Source organism: Bombina bombina, chromosome 2 (assembly GCF_027579735.1).
Source record: "Bombina bombina isolate aBomBom1 chromosome 2, aBomBom1.pri, whole genome shotgun sequence".
Lineage (NCBI taxonomy): Eukaryota > Metazoa > Chordata > Amphibia > Anura > Bombinatoridae > Bombina > Bombina bombina.
In genome coordinates, this window is record NC_069500.1 from 278,476,906 (window position 1) to 278,493,225 (window position 16,320).

The following is a 16,320-nucleotide window of genomic DNA, read 5'->3' on the forward strand; positions in this document are numbered from 1 at the left end:
TTTTAGGGGTCTTTGTTATTTTATTAGGGGGTAGGTGTAATTAGTTTAAAATTGTTGTAATATTTTTCTAATGTTTGTAAATATTTTTTTATTTTTTGTAACTTAGTTCTTTTTTATTTTTTGTACTTTAGTTAGTTTATTTCATTGTATTTATTTGTAGATTTTGTATTTAATTAATTTATTGATAGTGTAGTGTTAGGTTTAATTGTAGATAATTGTAGGTATTTTATTTAATTAATTTATTGATAGAGTAGTGTTAGGTTTAATTGTAACTTAGGTTAGGATTTATTTTACAGGTGATTTTGTAATTATTTTAACTATTTTAGCTATTAAATAGTTCTTAACTATTTAATAGCTATTGTACCTGGTTAAAATAAATACAAAGTTACCTGTAAAATAAATATTAATCCTAAAATAGCTACAATATAATTATTATTTATATTGTAGCTATATTAGGGTTTATTTTACAGGTAAGTATTTAGCTTTAAATAGGAATAATTTATATAATAAGAGTTAATTTATTTCGTTAGATTTAAATTATATTTAACTTAGGGGGGTGTTAGTGTTAGACTTAGCTTTAGGGGTAAAAAAATTTATTAGAATAGCGGTGAGCTCCGGTCGGCAGATTAGGGGTTAATGTTTGAAGTTAGGTGTCGGCAATGTTAGGGAGGGCAGATTAGGGGTTAATGCTATTTATTATAGGGTTTTTGAGGCGGGAGTGAGGCGGATTAGGGGTTAATAACTTTATTATAGTAGCGGTGCGGTCCGCTCGGCAGATTAGGGGTTAATAAGTGTAGGTAGGTGGCGGCGACGTTGTGGGGGGCAGATTAGGGGTTAATAAATATAATATAGGGGTCGGCAGTGTTAGGGGCAGCAGATTAGGGGTACATAGGGATAATGTAAGTAGCGGCGGTGTACGGAGCGGCAGATTAGGGGTTAATAATAATATGCAGGGGTCAGCGATAGCGGGGGCGGCAGATTAGGGGTTAATAAATATAATATAGGGGTCGGCGGTGTTAGGGGCAGCAGATTAGGGGTACATAAGGATAACGTAGGTGGCGGTCGGCAGATTAGGGGTTAAAAATTTTTAATAGAGTGGCGGCGATGTGGGGGGACCTCGGTTTAGGGGTGCATAGGTAGTTTATGGGTGTTAGTGTACTTTAGAGCACAGTAGTTAAGAGCTTTATGAACCGGCGTTAGCCCAGAAAGCTCTTAACTACTGACTTTTTTCTGCGGCTGGAGTTTTGTCGTTAAATTTCTAACGCTCACTTCAGACACGACTCTAAATACCGGAGTTAGAAAAATCCCATTGAAAAGATAGGATACGCAATTGACGTAAGGGGATCTGCGGTATGGAAAAGTCGCGGCTGAAAAGTGAGCGTTAGACCCTTTTTTTAATGACTCCAAATACCGGAGGTAGCCTAAAACCAGCGTTAAGAGCCTCTAACGCTGGTTTTCATGGCTACCGCCAAACTCCAAATCTAGGCCTAAGCAAATTAGATAATAGAAGTAAATTGGAAAGTTGTTTAAAATTGTATTCTCTACCTGAATCATGAAAGAAAAAATGTGGGTTTAGTGTCCCTTTAAAGTGTAGATCCTGCAAACAAACACCTAGATTACGAGTCTTGCGTTAGCCTTAAAAAGCAGCGTTGAGAGGTCCCAACGCTGCTTTTTTCCTAACGCTGGTATTACGAGTCTTGAAATGACAGGTGTACAGCTCACTTTTTTGGCCAGTCGTTAATACCGCAAATCCACTTATGTAAATTGCGTATCCTATATTTCAATGGGACTTGCATAACGCCGGTATTACGAGTCTGCAAAAAAGTGAGCAGTACAGCCTCTCCTGTCAAGACTGGTACCACATTTAAAAGTCAGTAGTTACGAGTTTTATGGGCTAATGCCGTAGCATAAAACTCTTAACTAAAGTGCTAAAAAGTACACTAACACCCATAAACTACCTATTAACCCCTAAACTGAGCCCCCCATTGCAAACAATAAAAAAAATATTTTTAACCCCTAATCTGCCGAACCGGACATCGCTGACACTATAATAAATATATTAACCCCTAAACCGCCACTATCCCGCATCGCAAACACTAGTTACTTATTAACCCCTAATCTGCTGTCCCTAACATCACAGACACCTACCTACATATATTAACCCCTAATCTGCCACCCCCAATGTCGCCGCAACTATATTAAAGTTATTAACCCCTGAATCTAAGTCTAACCCTAACCCTAACACCCCCCTAATTTAAATATAATTTAAATAAATCTAAATAAAATAACTATCATTCACTAAATTATTCCTATTTAAAACTAAATACTTACCTATAAAATAAACCCTAAGATAGCTACAATATAACTATTAGTTACATTGTAGCTATCTTAGTTTTATTTATTTTTTTACAGGCAAGTTTGTATTTATTTTAACTAGGTACAATAGTTATTAAATAGTTATTAACTATTTAATAACTACCTAGTTAAAATAAATTTAAATTTACCTGTAAAAGAAATCCTAACCTAAGTTACAATTACACCTAACACTAAAATATAATTAATTACGTAAACTAACTACAATTGAAAAAAATTATCTAAAGTACGAAAAAAAACAAACACTAAATTACAGAAAATAATAAAATAATTACAAGTTTTTTTAAACTAATTACACCTAATCTAATCCCCCTAATAAAATAAAAAAGCCCCCAAAATAATAAAAAGTCCTACCCTATACTAAATTACAAATAGCCCTTAAAAGGGCCTTTTGCGGGGCATTGCCCCAAAGTAATCAGCTCTATTACCTGTAATAAAAAATACAATACCCCCCAACATTAAAACCAACCACCCACACACCCAACCCTACTCTAAAACCCACCCAATACCCCCTTAATAAAACCTAACACTAACCCCTTGAAGATCACCCTACCTTGAGAAGTCTTCACCCAACCGGGCCGAAGTAATCAACGAAGCCGGGCGAAGTGGTCCTCCAGATGGGCAGAAGTCTTCATCGAAGCCAGCCAGAAGAGGTCTTCCAGACGGGCAGAAGTCTTCATCCAGACGGCATCTTCTATCTTCATCCATCCTGCGGGGAGCTGGTCCATCTTCAAGACATCCGACGCGGAGCATCCTCTTAAATCCTATTGGCTGATTGGATCGAATTCTATCAGCCATTCGTGGGGGGCACCTCGGTTTAGGGGTACATAGGTAGTTTATGGGTGTTAGTGTACTTTAGAGTACAGTAGTTAAGAGCTTTATGAACCGGCGTTAGCCCAGAAAGCTCTTAACTACTGACTTTTTTCTGCGGCTGGAGTTTTGTCGTTAAATTTCTAACGCTCACTCCAGACACGACTCTAAATACCGGCGTTAGAAAGATCCCATTGAAAAGATAGGATCCGCAATTGACGTAAGGGGATCTGCGGTATGGAAAAGTCGCGGCTGGAAAGTGAGCGTTAGACCCTTTAATAACTGACTCCAAATACCAGAGGGCGTTAAAAACCAGCGTTAGGAGCCTCTAACGCTGGTTTTCACGGCTACCACCCAACTCTAAATCTAGGCCAATGTTACTAAAGAAGGGTGGGAATTTTGTCGATGAATGAATTGTGTTGTTGTAAGCAACTTCGGCATAGGGTAGCAGAGTGGACCAGTTATCGTGTCTTGAGTTAGTAAAACATCTGAGATACTGTTCCAATCATTGGTTGGTGCTTTCCGTTTGACCATTAGTCTGTGGATGGAAAGATGTACTGAGTCTACGCCGAATACCAAGGGTTTTTACAAAGTTCTACCCAAAATTTGCTGGTAAATTGCGTACCACGGTCTGTAGTTATAGATTGAGGTATTCCATGAAGTTTGAATACATGAGTGAATAATAGATGAACAATTTCTGAGGATGTAGGTAGTTTTTTGTATGGTATAAAATGAACCATTTTAATGAAAAGGTCAACCACCACTATTATAACTTTGTTGTTGTTAGATTTAGGAAGCTCAACTATAAAGTCCAGTGCTATATCAGTCCAAGGTTTATCTGGTGTGGGTAGTGGAATGAGATAACCATATGGACTTTTCTTTTCTTTCTTAGAAATTGAACAGATTTTACATGTCTGAATGTAATCAGTGACATCTTTATCTACAGTTGACCACCAAAAGGATCTTGGAATAAGATCCAATGACTTCTGAATTCCAGGATGGCCAGCGAGGCAGTTATCATGCATGGTATGTAGGACCATACTTCTGAGACTAGGGGGTACATATATTTGGTTATGGTGGTAGTATAACCCATCATCCTTCAATTGAAGGTTTTGTAGAGGTTTTATAGAGTCTTTTGGCTGAATTGATTATTTTTCTCTACGGTAAGAGCAATGAAATGTTCTGCAGGTATTATTGAAGTTTCCTCATGTTGAAAATGTGACTTTTCATGTATCCTAGATAAGGCATCTGCCTTTCCATTTTTATCCGCAGGGCGGTATGTGATCAGATAGTTAAATCTTGAAAAATATAAATTCCAGCGTACCTGTCTAGAGGTGCGATTCATCTTTAAATATTTTAGGTTCCTGTGATCAGAAGTCTTCATCCTTTAGATTGTAAGCTTGAGAGCCCCTCTACCTGTAGGCCACTTTGTATTTAAAGTGAACTACTACTGATTGTGCTCAAGGGCAGGGCACTCCTCTCCTTTTGTATAACTTAATTATTGCACCTACAACTGTTTTTTACCCCTACTGTACTTGTTTGTGTATTACTGTATCCCTGTAATGTTTTTATTCTTTGTATAGCGCTGCGTAATCTGCTGGCGCTTTATAAATAAATGATAATAATAATCCAGGCGGCATCTTCTATCTTCATCCATCCGGTGCGGAGCGGGTCCATCTTCAAGACATCTGACGCGGAGCATCCTCTTCATCCGACGGCTACTGGAACAATGACGGGTCCTTTAAATTACGTCATTCAAGATGACGTCCCTTGAATTACGATTGGCTGATAGAATTCTATCAGCCAATCGGAATTAAGGTAGAAAAAATCCTATTGGCTGATGCAATCAGCCAATAGGATTGAGCCCGCATTCTATTGGCTGTTCCAATCAGCCAATAGAATGCAAGCTCAATCCTATTGGCTGTTCCAATCAGCCAATAGGATTGAACTTCAATCCTATTGGCTGATTGCATTAGTCAATAGGATTTTTTCTACCTTAATTCCGATTGGCTGATAGAATTCTATCAGCCAATCGGAATTCAAGGGACACCATCTTGGATGACGTCATTTAAAGGACCTGTCATTGTTCCAGTAGCCGTCGGATGAAGAGGATGCTCCGCGTCGGATGTCTTGAAGATGGACCCGCTCCTTGCCGGATGGATGAATATAGAAGATGCCGTCTGGATGAAGACTTCTGCCCATCTGGAGGACCTCTTCTGCCCGGCTTCGAGGAAGACTTCTGTCCGTCTGGAGTACCACTTCTGCCCGGTTGGGTGAAGGATTGGGTGGGTTTTAGAGTAGGGTTGGGTGTGTGGGTGGTGGGTTGTAATGTTGGGGGGGTATTGTATTCTTTTTTACAGGTAAAAGAGCTGATTACTTTGGGGCAATGCCCCACAAAAATCCCTTTTAAGGGCTATTTGTAATTTAGTGTAGGGTAGGGATTTTTATTATTTTGTGGGGCTTTTTTATTTTATTAGGGTGATTAGATTAAGTGAAATTAGTTTAAAAAAATGTAATTATTTTATTATTTTCTGTAATTTAGTGTTTTTTTCCCCGTAATTTAGATAATTGTATTTAATTGTATTTAATTGTAGTTAGTTTAGGGAATTAATTTAATTATAATGTAAGGTTAGGTGTAATTGTAACTTAGGTTAGGTTTTATTTTACAGGTAGTTTTGTATTAATTTTAACTAGGTAGTTATTAAATAGTTAATAACTATTTAATAACTATTGTACCTAGTTAAAATAAATACAAAGTTGCCTGTAAAATAAAAAAAAAATCCTAAGATAGCTACAATGTAACTATAAGTTATATTGTAGCTATTTTAGGGTTTATTTTACAGGTAAGTATTTAGTTTTAAATAGGAATTATTTAGTTAATTGTAGTAATTTTATTTCGATTTATTTATTATTATATTTAAGTTAGGGGGGTGTTAGGGTTAGACTTAGGTTTAGGGGTTAATACATTTAATATAGTGGCAGCGTCGTTGTGGGCGGCAGATTAGGGGTCAATAAATGTAGGTAGGTTTCGGCGATGTTAGGGACGGCAGATTAGGGGTTAATAAAATTTAACTAGCGTTTGCGAGGCGGGAGTGCATCGGTTTAGGGGTTAATATATTTATTATAGTGGCGGCGAAGTCCGGTTCGGCAGATTAGGGGTTAAAAATGTAATTTTAGTGTTTGCGATGTGGTGGGGCCTCGGTTTGGGGGTTAATAGGTAGCTTATGGGTGTTAGTCTATTTTTTAGCACTTTAGTTAAGAGTTTTATGTTACGGCGTTATCCCATAAAACTCAACTACTGACTTTTAAATGCGGTAGGAGTCTTGACAGGAGAGGGTGTACCGCTCACTTTTTCCAAGACTCGTAATATCGGCATTAGGAAAATCCCATTGAAAATATGGGATACGCAATTGACGTAAGTGTATTCGCGGTATGTTCAAGACGCGGAAAAAAAGTGAGCGGTACACCTGTACCTGCCAGACTTGTAATAACAGCGGGCGTTAAAAAGCAGCGTTGGGACCTCTCAACGCTGCTTTTTAACCCTAACGCAAGACTCGTAATCTCGCTGAAAGTAATTAGAGGCAAATAAGTTTTTTTAGAACAGACTTAGCTTCTCAGATCCTGCATCTCCTGAAGTGAATGAGAATTACCAAGCACTGAGGAAAGGAAGTGCTGCTGATTTATACAGGTGTTGGATTGTGGAGGTATGTTTTCTTAAAGCTGTAGTACAAAACTAAAGAGGTTTGTTTTCTTAAAGCTGTAGTAAATGAATTAAGAGGTTTGTTTCTTAAAGGTGAAGTACATGATAAATAAATATATGACAGCAAGTGACGTCATCCAAGATGGCGTCCCTTGCATTCCTATTGGCTGAAAGGTTCCAATCAGCCAATAGGATGAAAGCCGCTAAAATCCTATTGGCTGTTCCAATCAGCCAATAGGATTTGAGCAGCTCTCATCCTATTGGCTGTTCCAATCAGTGTTGGTTGCATGGGTGGTGGGATTTACTGTTGGGGGGTGTTTGTATTTTTCTTTACAGGTAAAAGAGCTGATTTCTTTGGGGCAATGCCCCACAAAAGGCCCTTTTAAGGGCCATTGGTAGTTTATTGTAGGCTAGGGGTTTTTTTATTTGGGGGGGGGGCTTTTTATTTTGATAGGGCTATTAGATTAGGTGTAATTTGTTTTTATTTTTGATACTGTGGTTTGTTTTTTTTTAAACTTAGTGTTTGTTTGTTTTTTGTAATTTAGTAATTTTTTATTGTAGATTTAAATAATTTGAGTAGGGTTAGGTTTTTTTAATATGTAATATAGTTAATTTAATTGGTAGTTTTATATAATTTTAGTATAATAGTTAATAGTTAATAATAGGGTAGGTTAATTAATAGTTTAATATAGTTTAATTTAATTGTAGGATAATAGTTAGGGTAGGTTAATTAATAGTTTAATATAGTTTCTTTTAATTCTACAGGTAAGTTTTAATTTATTATAAGATAGGGATGTTGTAATTTTAATGTAAAGTTAGCGGGTTGTTAGGTTTAGGGGCTAATAGCTTAATTTAGTTTATGGCGATGTGGGGGGCTGGCGGTTTAGGGGTTAATACATTTATTTAGTTGCTGTGGGGTCCGGGAGTGGCGGGATAGGGGTTAATACTTTTATTTAGTTGTGGTGGGGTCCGGGAGCGGCAGGATAGGGGTTAATACTTTTATTTAGTTGCAGTGGGGTCCGGAAGTGGCGGGATAAGGGTTAATAGCTTTATTTAGGTTGCGGCGGGGTTGGGGAGTGGCGGGATAGGGGTTAAACATTTTAGTTTAGTGACAGGGTATAAATAAAGTTGATAAAAAGCCGAATAGCTGCAAGGTCGATGACTGTTAGTTAACAACAGTCTGCTGCTCATCGCCCTGTACTTGGTGCATGGCTTGTTTTTATAAATATGGAGACCGTATTAAGGTCCCCGGCCGCAATGTTAGATGAGCATATTGGTGCCGTTGAATGCAACAAAGTTGACGGCTTGATAGATAGGCCTCCTAATGCTAACTGAAACAAGTCAAAGCAGGTTAGGAAATCTATCCCTACTACCTAAACTGCATGAAGGTCTAGCCCCTGATCCAGAAGTTCTGGTTGGGGGCAGGAAACAAATGAAGCTTTCTAGAGTAACATCAGAGCAACAAAACTCAATGCATGCCCACATCTCGGTAACAGAAGTACTGACAGCTATTAAAAATGTATCATTAGGTGAGGCAGCGGGCCCAGGCCCTGATGGTTTACCAATTGGGTACTATAAACTTCTCGCACAGGACATAACCCTGAGTTTGTTGGATCTTTTTACGGCATACAAACCCTGCAAATGTTTTCACAGATGCCAACATCTGTATTCACCCAAAACAGGGTAGGGGGATCCAGAATCTCCTAGCTCTTATCGTCCAATATCGCTCCACAATAGCAATTACAAACTGTTGACCAAGATCCTCGCTGACAGATTAGCAATTGTTCTCCCATCAATCGTCAACAAATATCAGATTGGTTTAATTAAAAATAGATTGTTAATAACATTACAATAAATATACCGAATATCACAAAGAAAAAAATGTGAAATAAATGTGATAACAAAAATCATAAAAGGAAAACCAAATAAAGTTCTGAATCAAGAATATGTCTGTGTCCTCTGGATGAGTTTTTCAGCTTGTTAGCATTCCTCAGTGAGATCCCATAAAAAAGGAAACAGAAAATTGCAACATAGTGTGAGTCTGTAATGGCACTTTGAGGAAGTAGTTGTTTTGTAACAAATGACTACTCACATTTGTTGGAGCTTTCCACTAAGCTCAAGGATATGCGCACTCCCACTTTATACTGATGGGAAAACAGTACACTAGGCAAAACTTGGATACAAATTTATTTTAAAATATATAAAAGCGTCACATAAGCCTTGATAACACCACAATGTAAGGGTACAAAAGCAGATATGCTGTAACAAATGCTTCAAATCGCCAAACTTGCAAAGAGGTAAATGGATCAGCAGGAGTGTGACCGCTGAAACCAAAACCTTTTTAGTAGCAAGACAATAGCGCTAAGCCCCCAGGTGTCCTGGCTAGTGTGGAGACGCAATAAAACTCAATATAGAACAGTTCAGTTCCGACGTACGTTTCGCTGGTATGCTTTGTCAAGGAATGTTAGTGCGCATGTCCAAGAGTCCTTTTAAACAATCCATTGATGAGTTTCTGCCAGGTTTGTGGTTACATCCTCCATTTTGGAAGTTGGCATTTAGGTAATTTGTCATTAAACAACTAGTATGTTTTTCAACTTCTTTCAGTTTTATACATTTTGTTGATATATGCATAGATGTTAAGATGGATAACCAGAATTGGTAAATTATGCATTATAATGTTATAGCATTATACATATATGCAAAACTTCAAAAAGCATAATCACATTGTGCCTGCAATTAGTGTCTATACTGATGACATATGTAGGTATTTGTTTTCTTTAACCCCTTAATGTGAAGGTATTAGCTATATTTTTTTTTTTTTTTGTGATGTTACTGACTATATGTCCTACGGACCATAATTAAACTACTAGCCTTATCTTAAACCTAGTTGTGTCGCAATGTTTTTAAAAATAGATTTTATTTGTTAGCATGTAACATGTTTAAAAACATATATTGTACTTTTGTGTGTTTGCGCTGAAAAGTTATGATAGGATGTTGAGGTTACTGTTTCTAACTATGTGTTTAATTTTACATTTGGGGTTCCATATATTGAAAATAAGTTTGTGAAACATTCTAAAACTATTTAGCACTAATAATATAAGTGTGGGCAACGAAAAAAAAAAAAATTAAGAAAAATTAAAAAAAAAAAAAAAAAAAAAATCAAGAAAAATTAAAAAAAAAAAAAAAAAAATTTTTTTTCTTCTTTCTCCCTCCTTCCCTCCCTCCTTCCTCCTTTTTTTTTCTTTCCTTCTTTTTCTCTTTTTTTTTTTTCCTTATTTTCTTTCCCTTTTTTATTAAAATTAAAAAAAAAAAAAAAAAAAAATGAAAAAAGACATATATAGATTTTATAGCCTTTGTAGCTGTACTTATAAATAACTTTCACAAAAAGTGATGGATTTCAAAATCTTTATTAAGACCATTGGGTATGAACACTGGAGAATTCTCACAAGAGATGCAGCATTAAATGAATTTTTAGGCGATGGACCTAACATAATTTTTAGAAAGGTTCCCAATCTTAAGTTTCAACTATCCCAATGTATTAAAGAAGTAGACAACAACAAAGTAAAAAATTGGTTGCTACCATCTGAAATGGGTTTTAGAAAGTGTCAATTCTGCAATGCTTGCAAATTTATGAAAAAAACTCCAAAATTCTGTAAAAAATTTTTTTCTGGAGATAACAAAAGGGAGTACAGTATAGATCAATTTATTACTTGCAATAGCAAAAACGTAATTTACATGTTACGATGCTCATGCAATTTAATCTATATAGGGCGTACCTCTAGACTTCTAAAAATTAGGATGAATGAGCATATTTACAATATTGAAAAGGGTTATGCTAATCATACAGTATCGTCTCACTTTGATAAAAAGCACAATAGAAATGTAAAGGATTTGGAATTTCTGGGCATTAGGAAATTAGAACAGAATTGGAAGGGAGGAGACACACAGAATAGATTGGGACAATTGGAAATGAAGTGGATCCATATTATGGATAGCTTCATACGCAATGGTCTTAATAAAGATTTTGAAATCCATCACTTTTTGTGAAAGTTATTTATAAGTACAGCTACGAAGGCTATAAAATCTATATATGTCTTTTTTCATTTTTTATTTTTTTTTATTTTTTAATATTTTTTTTATTTTTTTTAATTTTAATAAAAAAGGGAAAGATAAAAAGGAAAAAAAAAAGAGAAAAAGAAGGAAAGAAAAAAAAAAGAAAAAAAGGAGGAAGGAGGGAATGAGGGAGAAAGAAGAAGAAAAAAAAATAAAAATTTTTTTTAAATTTTTCTTGATTTTTTTTTTTTTTTTTTTTTAATTTTTCTTAATTTTTTTTTTTTTTTTTCGTTGTCCACACTTATATTATTAGTGCTAAATAGTTTTAGAATGTTTCACAAACTTATTTTCAATATATGGAACCCCAAATGTAAAATTAAACACATAGTTAGAAACAGTAACCTCAACATCCTATCATAACTTTTCAGCGCAAACACACAAAAGTACAATATATGTTTTTAAACATGTTACATGCTAACAAATAAAATCTATTTTTAAAAACATTGCGACACAACTAGGTTTATGATAAGGCTAGTAGTTTAATTATGGTCCGTAGGACATATAGTCAGTAACATCACAAAAAAAAAAAAAAAAAAAAAAAATATAACTAATACCTTCACATTAAGGGGTTAAAGAAAACAAATACCTACATATGTCATCAGTATAGACACTAATTGCAGGCACAATGTGATTATGCTTTTTGAAGTTTTGCATATATGTATAATGCTATAACATTATAATGCATAATTTACCAATTCTGGTTATCCATCTTAACATCTATGCATATATCAACAAAATGTATAAAACTGAAAGAAGTTGAAAAACATACTAGTTGTTTAATGACAAATTACCTAAATGCCAACTTCCAAAATGGAGGATGTAACCACAAACCTGGCAGAAACTCATCAATGGATTGTTTAAAAGGACTCTTGGACATGCGCACTAACATTCCTTGACAAAGCATACCAGCGAAACGTACGTCGGAACTGAACTGTTCTATATTGAGTTTTATTGCGTCTCCACACTAGCCAGGACACCTGGGGGCTTAGCGCTATTGTCTTGCTACTAAAAAGGTTTTGGTTTCAGCGGTCACACTCCTGCTGATCCATTTACCTCTTTGCAAGTTTGGCGATTTGAAGCATTTGTTACAGCATATCTGCTTTTGTACCCTTACATTGTGGTGTTATCAAGGCTTATGTGACGCTTTTATATATTTTAAAATAAATTTTTATCCAAGTTTTGCCTAGTGTACTGTTTTCCCATCAGTATAAAGTGGGAGTGCGCATATCCTTGAGCTTAGTGGAAAGCTCCAACAAATGTGAGTAGTCATTTGTTTCAAAACAACTACTTCCTCAAAGTGCCATTACAGATTCACACTATGTTGCAATTTTCTGTTTCCTTTTTTATGGGATCTCACTGAGGAATGCTAACAAGCTGAAAAACTCATCCAGAGGACACAGACGTATTCTTGATTCAGAACTTTATTTGGTTTTCCTTTTATGATTTTTGTTATCACATTTATTTCACAGATTGTTAATAACAAATATTAGTAATATTTATCATATTTTTGGCACAAAAAGAGGGTGGGGGAACTCGGGGGCCTGTCAGATAATTGCCTGCTAGCTTTAAATGCCGAAAAGGCATTCAACAGGGTTGAATGGCCACATTTATTTAATTCTATGGAAGTATTTGGATTTCAGGGGAAATTTCCCAATGTAGTAGCTACATTATGCCTCTTTGTTAGTCAATGGTCAAATTTCTAATTCCTTTCCTCTTGCTAGAGGTAAGCGTCAAGAATGCCCTTTTTTGACTTTACTATTTGACATAGCAATGGAACCTCTAGCTCAGCAATTGCAACATAAATAGAAAGGCATACAAATTGGAGATAGTGAAATAAAAAGGCTGCTGTATGCTGACGATTTACTTCTTTTCATTAGAGACCCAGATATTTCAATGCCCCATATAATGACTGCCATAGAGAATTTTTGCAGATTCTCTGGTCTAAAAATCAATATAGACAAGTCGGAATTATTATAGCTAAAAGGAAATAAACAACAATTATTGAAAGACTGGCAATTTAAAATAGTCTCTGGATCATTTACTTACTTAGGCATTCATCTAGCGACACATCTGCACTCTTGGTACCAGTTAAACATATCCCCTAGCCCAGCCAGAAAAAACCTCTGAATAACTGGATGCACCTTCCTTTAAAGATGTCGGGGAGAATAGGTCTCATCAAAATATCACTCTTCCCCAAACTGTTTTACATGCTGCAGGCACTCCCTTTTTTGCTAATTAAACAAGATATCCAGCTATTACATATTGTATACGCTTCATTCCTTGGGCATCAAAGAAAGAGAAGGATGGGTCTTGCTAAACTGTTTGGTCCACCAACATGGGGAGGGTTTAGATTACCAAATGTCCAATGGTATAATTTGGTGGCATTGGTAAAAATATCACTGAACTGGGTTACCGACTCTGGACACTACATGATTAAGGAAGTGGAGGAGGCTTGGGCTACCCCAATCTCATTGAGATATTTACCCTTTGCAAATATATCTAGATTTCCTAACTATAGTACAAGATAATTGGATATTTAAAGGCCCCATCATAGCTTGGAAAAAAAATTCTACCTTTTGGGGGGCGCATGGCTCGTATTTTAAAATAATTCCACTATACGGGAATTTAGATTTCATCCCAGGTCTTACCTCAAGCCCTTTTAAGCAATGTGCTTCCAAAGGCTTAATGACGATAGGCCAAATGGTCGGCTGTACTCAAAAATCTATTCTCACCTTTGTACAACTGCAAGAAAAGTTTGATATACTTAGGACACAATACTTTGCATACTTACAAACCCGTCAATATGTCAACCAACTTATTCAACAGAATGTCTCCTGTTGGGGAACCTCCCACTGGGATACTTTATTCTCTTTTTTAAACAAGGTCTTCGGTCTATCTCACTAGCTTATGAACTACTAATATCAACTAAAGCTGATACATTAATGACAAAGATTTCTGACAAATGGGTGAGTACAGGTTACCCAGAGGTCACAGTGGAAACTGTGACCCAGAGCTTGGAAAGAGTGAGGGATGCTACCTTGTCCTCAGTTATTAACGAAACACAATATAAACTGATACATAGGGCCTATATTGCAACAAATCAATTAGCTAAATGGGTTCCATCGTCAGACCTTGTTTGTAAAAAAATGCTTATATCCTAGTCCATCATTAATACATCTTATGTGGGAATGTGCTAAGATACATAAATTTTAGGGGATAATTTGTTAAAAAGTTAAAACTAAAGTGACGTTGACGTGGCCTACAGTCCTGTTATTACTAAGTGATAAAGACACAAATACTCAGGTAAAGCTTGTAAACACTGTTTAATTGTTAGCCAGAAAACTAATGGTATCACTTGGGCTCTCAGCATCACCCCCAACGCTCACCACCCTGAAAAATAAGATCTTTAATGAGTTGAGGATAGAACAGACAGATGTGTCTCCACACACATAAAACACATCGTTACTAAATGTGAAATATTTATTAACACTACCTATACCTCTCCAACACCAAATAATAATGCCCTTTCCCTCTTCTGAGTTTATCTTGGAAGAGATGCTCTGTGGTAAATGGGGATTCCACACAGAGACAAGAGAGGTTAGATAGGACAGCATAGACTTCTGAGATTCCCACGTACACTCGGGTTTGACATGCCCTAATTCTCACAGTTAACATTTACAGGAGATGAAACACACTAGTTTGGGTTATGTTGTAAAGAGTTATTGTTATTTTATGTATTGTGTGTTATTTTATATAATAGTACAATCCAGAAGCTGATGGACTTATACATCTCTAGTGCAATTGGAATTCTCCTCATAACTAGTATCTTCTTAGAGGGATATGTTTTCTTTTCTTCTTGTTGAATGTCAATGTACTGCTTTGTGATCAAGTGATGTAGTTGTACAACATATATTTGTGTGTTAATGTCTTATGCTTCTTACATGAACAAAGAGATTTAAAACAAACAAACAGTTAAAGCAACTCCCAAAAGGCTTTTTAAAACAAACTGCATAACAAATTACCTTAAAGAGACAAGCAAGTCACAGGCAAGCTGCTGATTAGAGTTCAAAGATGCTGTAGGAACACACTTTGAAATGGGCTTTGCTCTCCCCTCACCAACTTGAAGGCATCTTGTTTACATAATTTTTCTATGGCCAATGTGACAATATTCAAATTTTCAGTATGGGTGGTGGCTTACAACAGGAAAAAGCATCATAACAAAATAGTTATCCTATATTATAAAAGACAAGAGTTTGTCTGAAGCCGTCATGCGCAGTTCAGACAAACTCTTGCCGCTGATCGCACGCGCACCCTTGGCCAGCTGTTGATCGCACGCGCAACCCACTTAGCATGTTTGTTAGCACTTTGACCCCCCTTGCTGCGCACGCACACTCACAAAACTGATTTGAGCCAACGCGCACGCGCACGCGAACCCTAGCCGCCTATCACACCCTCGCACTAGCCGTTGACAACCCACTTAGCCTACTAGCCTATCACACAATGCGCACGTGAACCCACGCGCACGCAACTAGCCTAGCCGCCTATCACACCCTCGCACTAGCCGTTGACAACCCACTTAGCAAATAGCCGTTGAAAGCAGCTGATCAGAGACAGGGGAGAGGGAGAGAGGGAGACAGGGGAGAGGGAGACAGGGGAGAGGGAGACAGGGGAGAGGGAGAGAGAGACAGGGGAGAGGGAGACAGGGGAGAGGGTGAGAGAGACAGGGGAGAGGGAGACAGGGGAGAGGGAGACAGGGGAGAGGGAGAGAGGGGAGAGGGAGAGAGGGGAGAGGGAGACAGGGGAGAGGGAGACAGGGGAGAGGGAGACAGGGGAGAGGGTGAGAGGGGAGAGGGAGACAGGGGAGAGGGAGACAGGGGAGAGGGAGACAGGGGAGAGGGAGAGAGAGACAGGGGAGAGGGAGACAGGGGAGAGGGAGACAGGCAGGGGAGAGGGAGACAGGGGAGAGGGAGACAGGGGAGAGGGAGACAGGGGAGAGGGAGACAGGGAGACAGGGGAGAGGGAGAGAGGGGAGAGGGAGAGAGGGGAGAGGGAGAGAGGGGAGAGGGAGACAGGGGAGAGGGAGACAGGGGAGAGGGAGACAGGGGAGAGGGAGAGAGGGGAGAGGGAGAGAGGGGAGAGGGAGACAGGGGAGAGGGAGAGAGGGGAGAGGGAGACAGGGGAGAGGGAGACAGGGGAGAGGGAGAGAGGGGAGAGGGAGACAGGGGAGAGGGAGACAGGGGGACAAGGGAGAGGGAGAGAGAGACAGGGGAGAGGGAGAGAGAGACAGGGGAGAGGGAGACAGGGGAGAGGGAGACAGGGGAGAG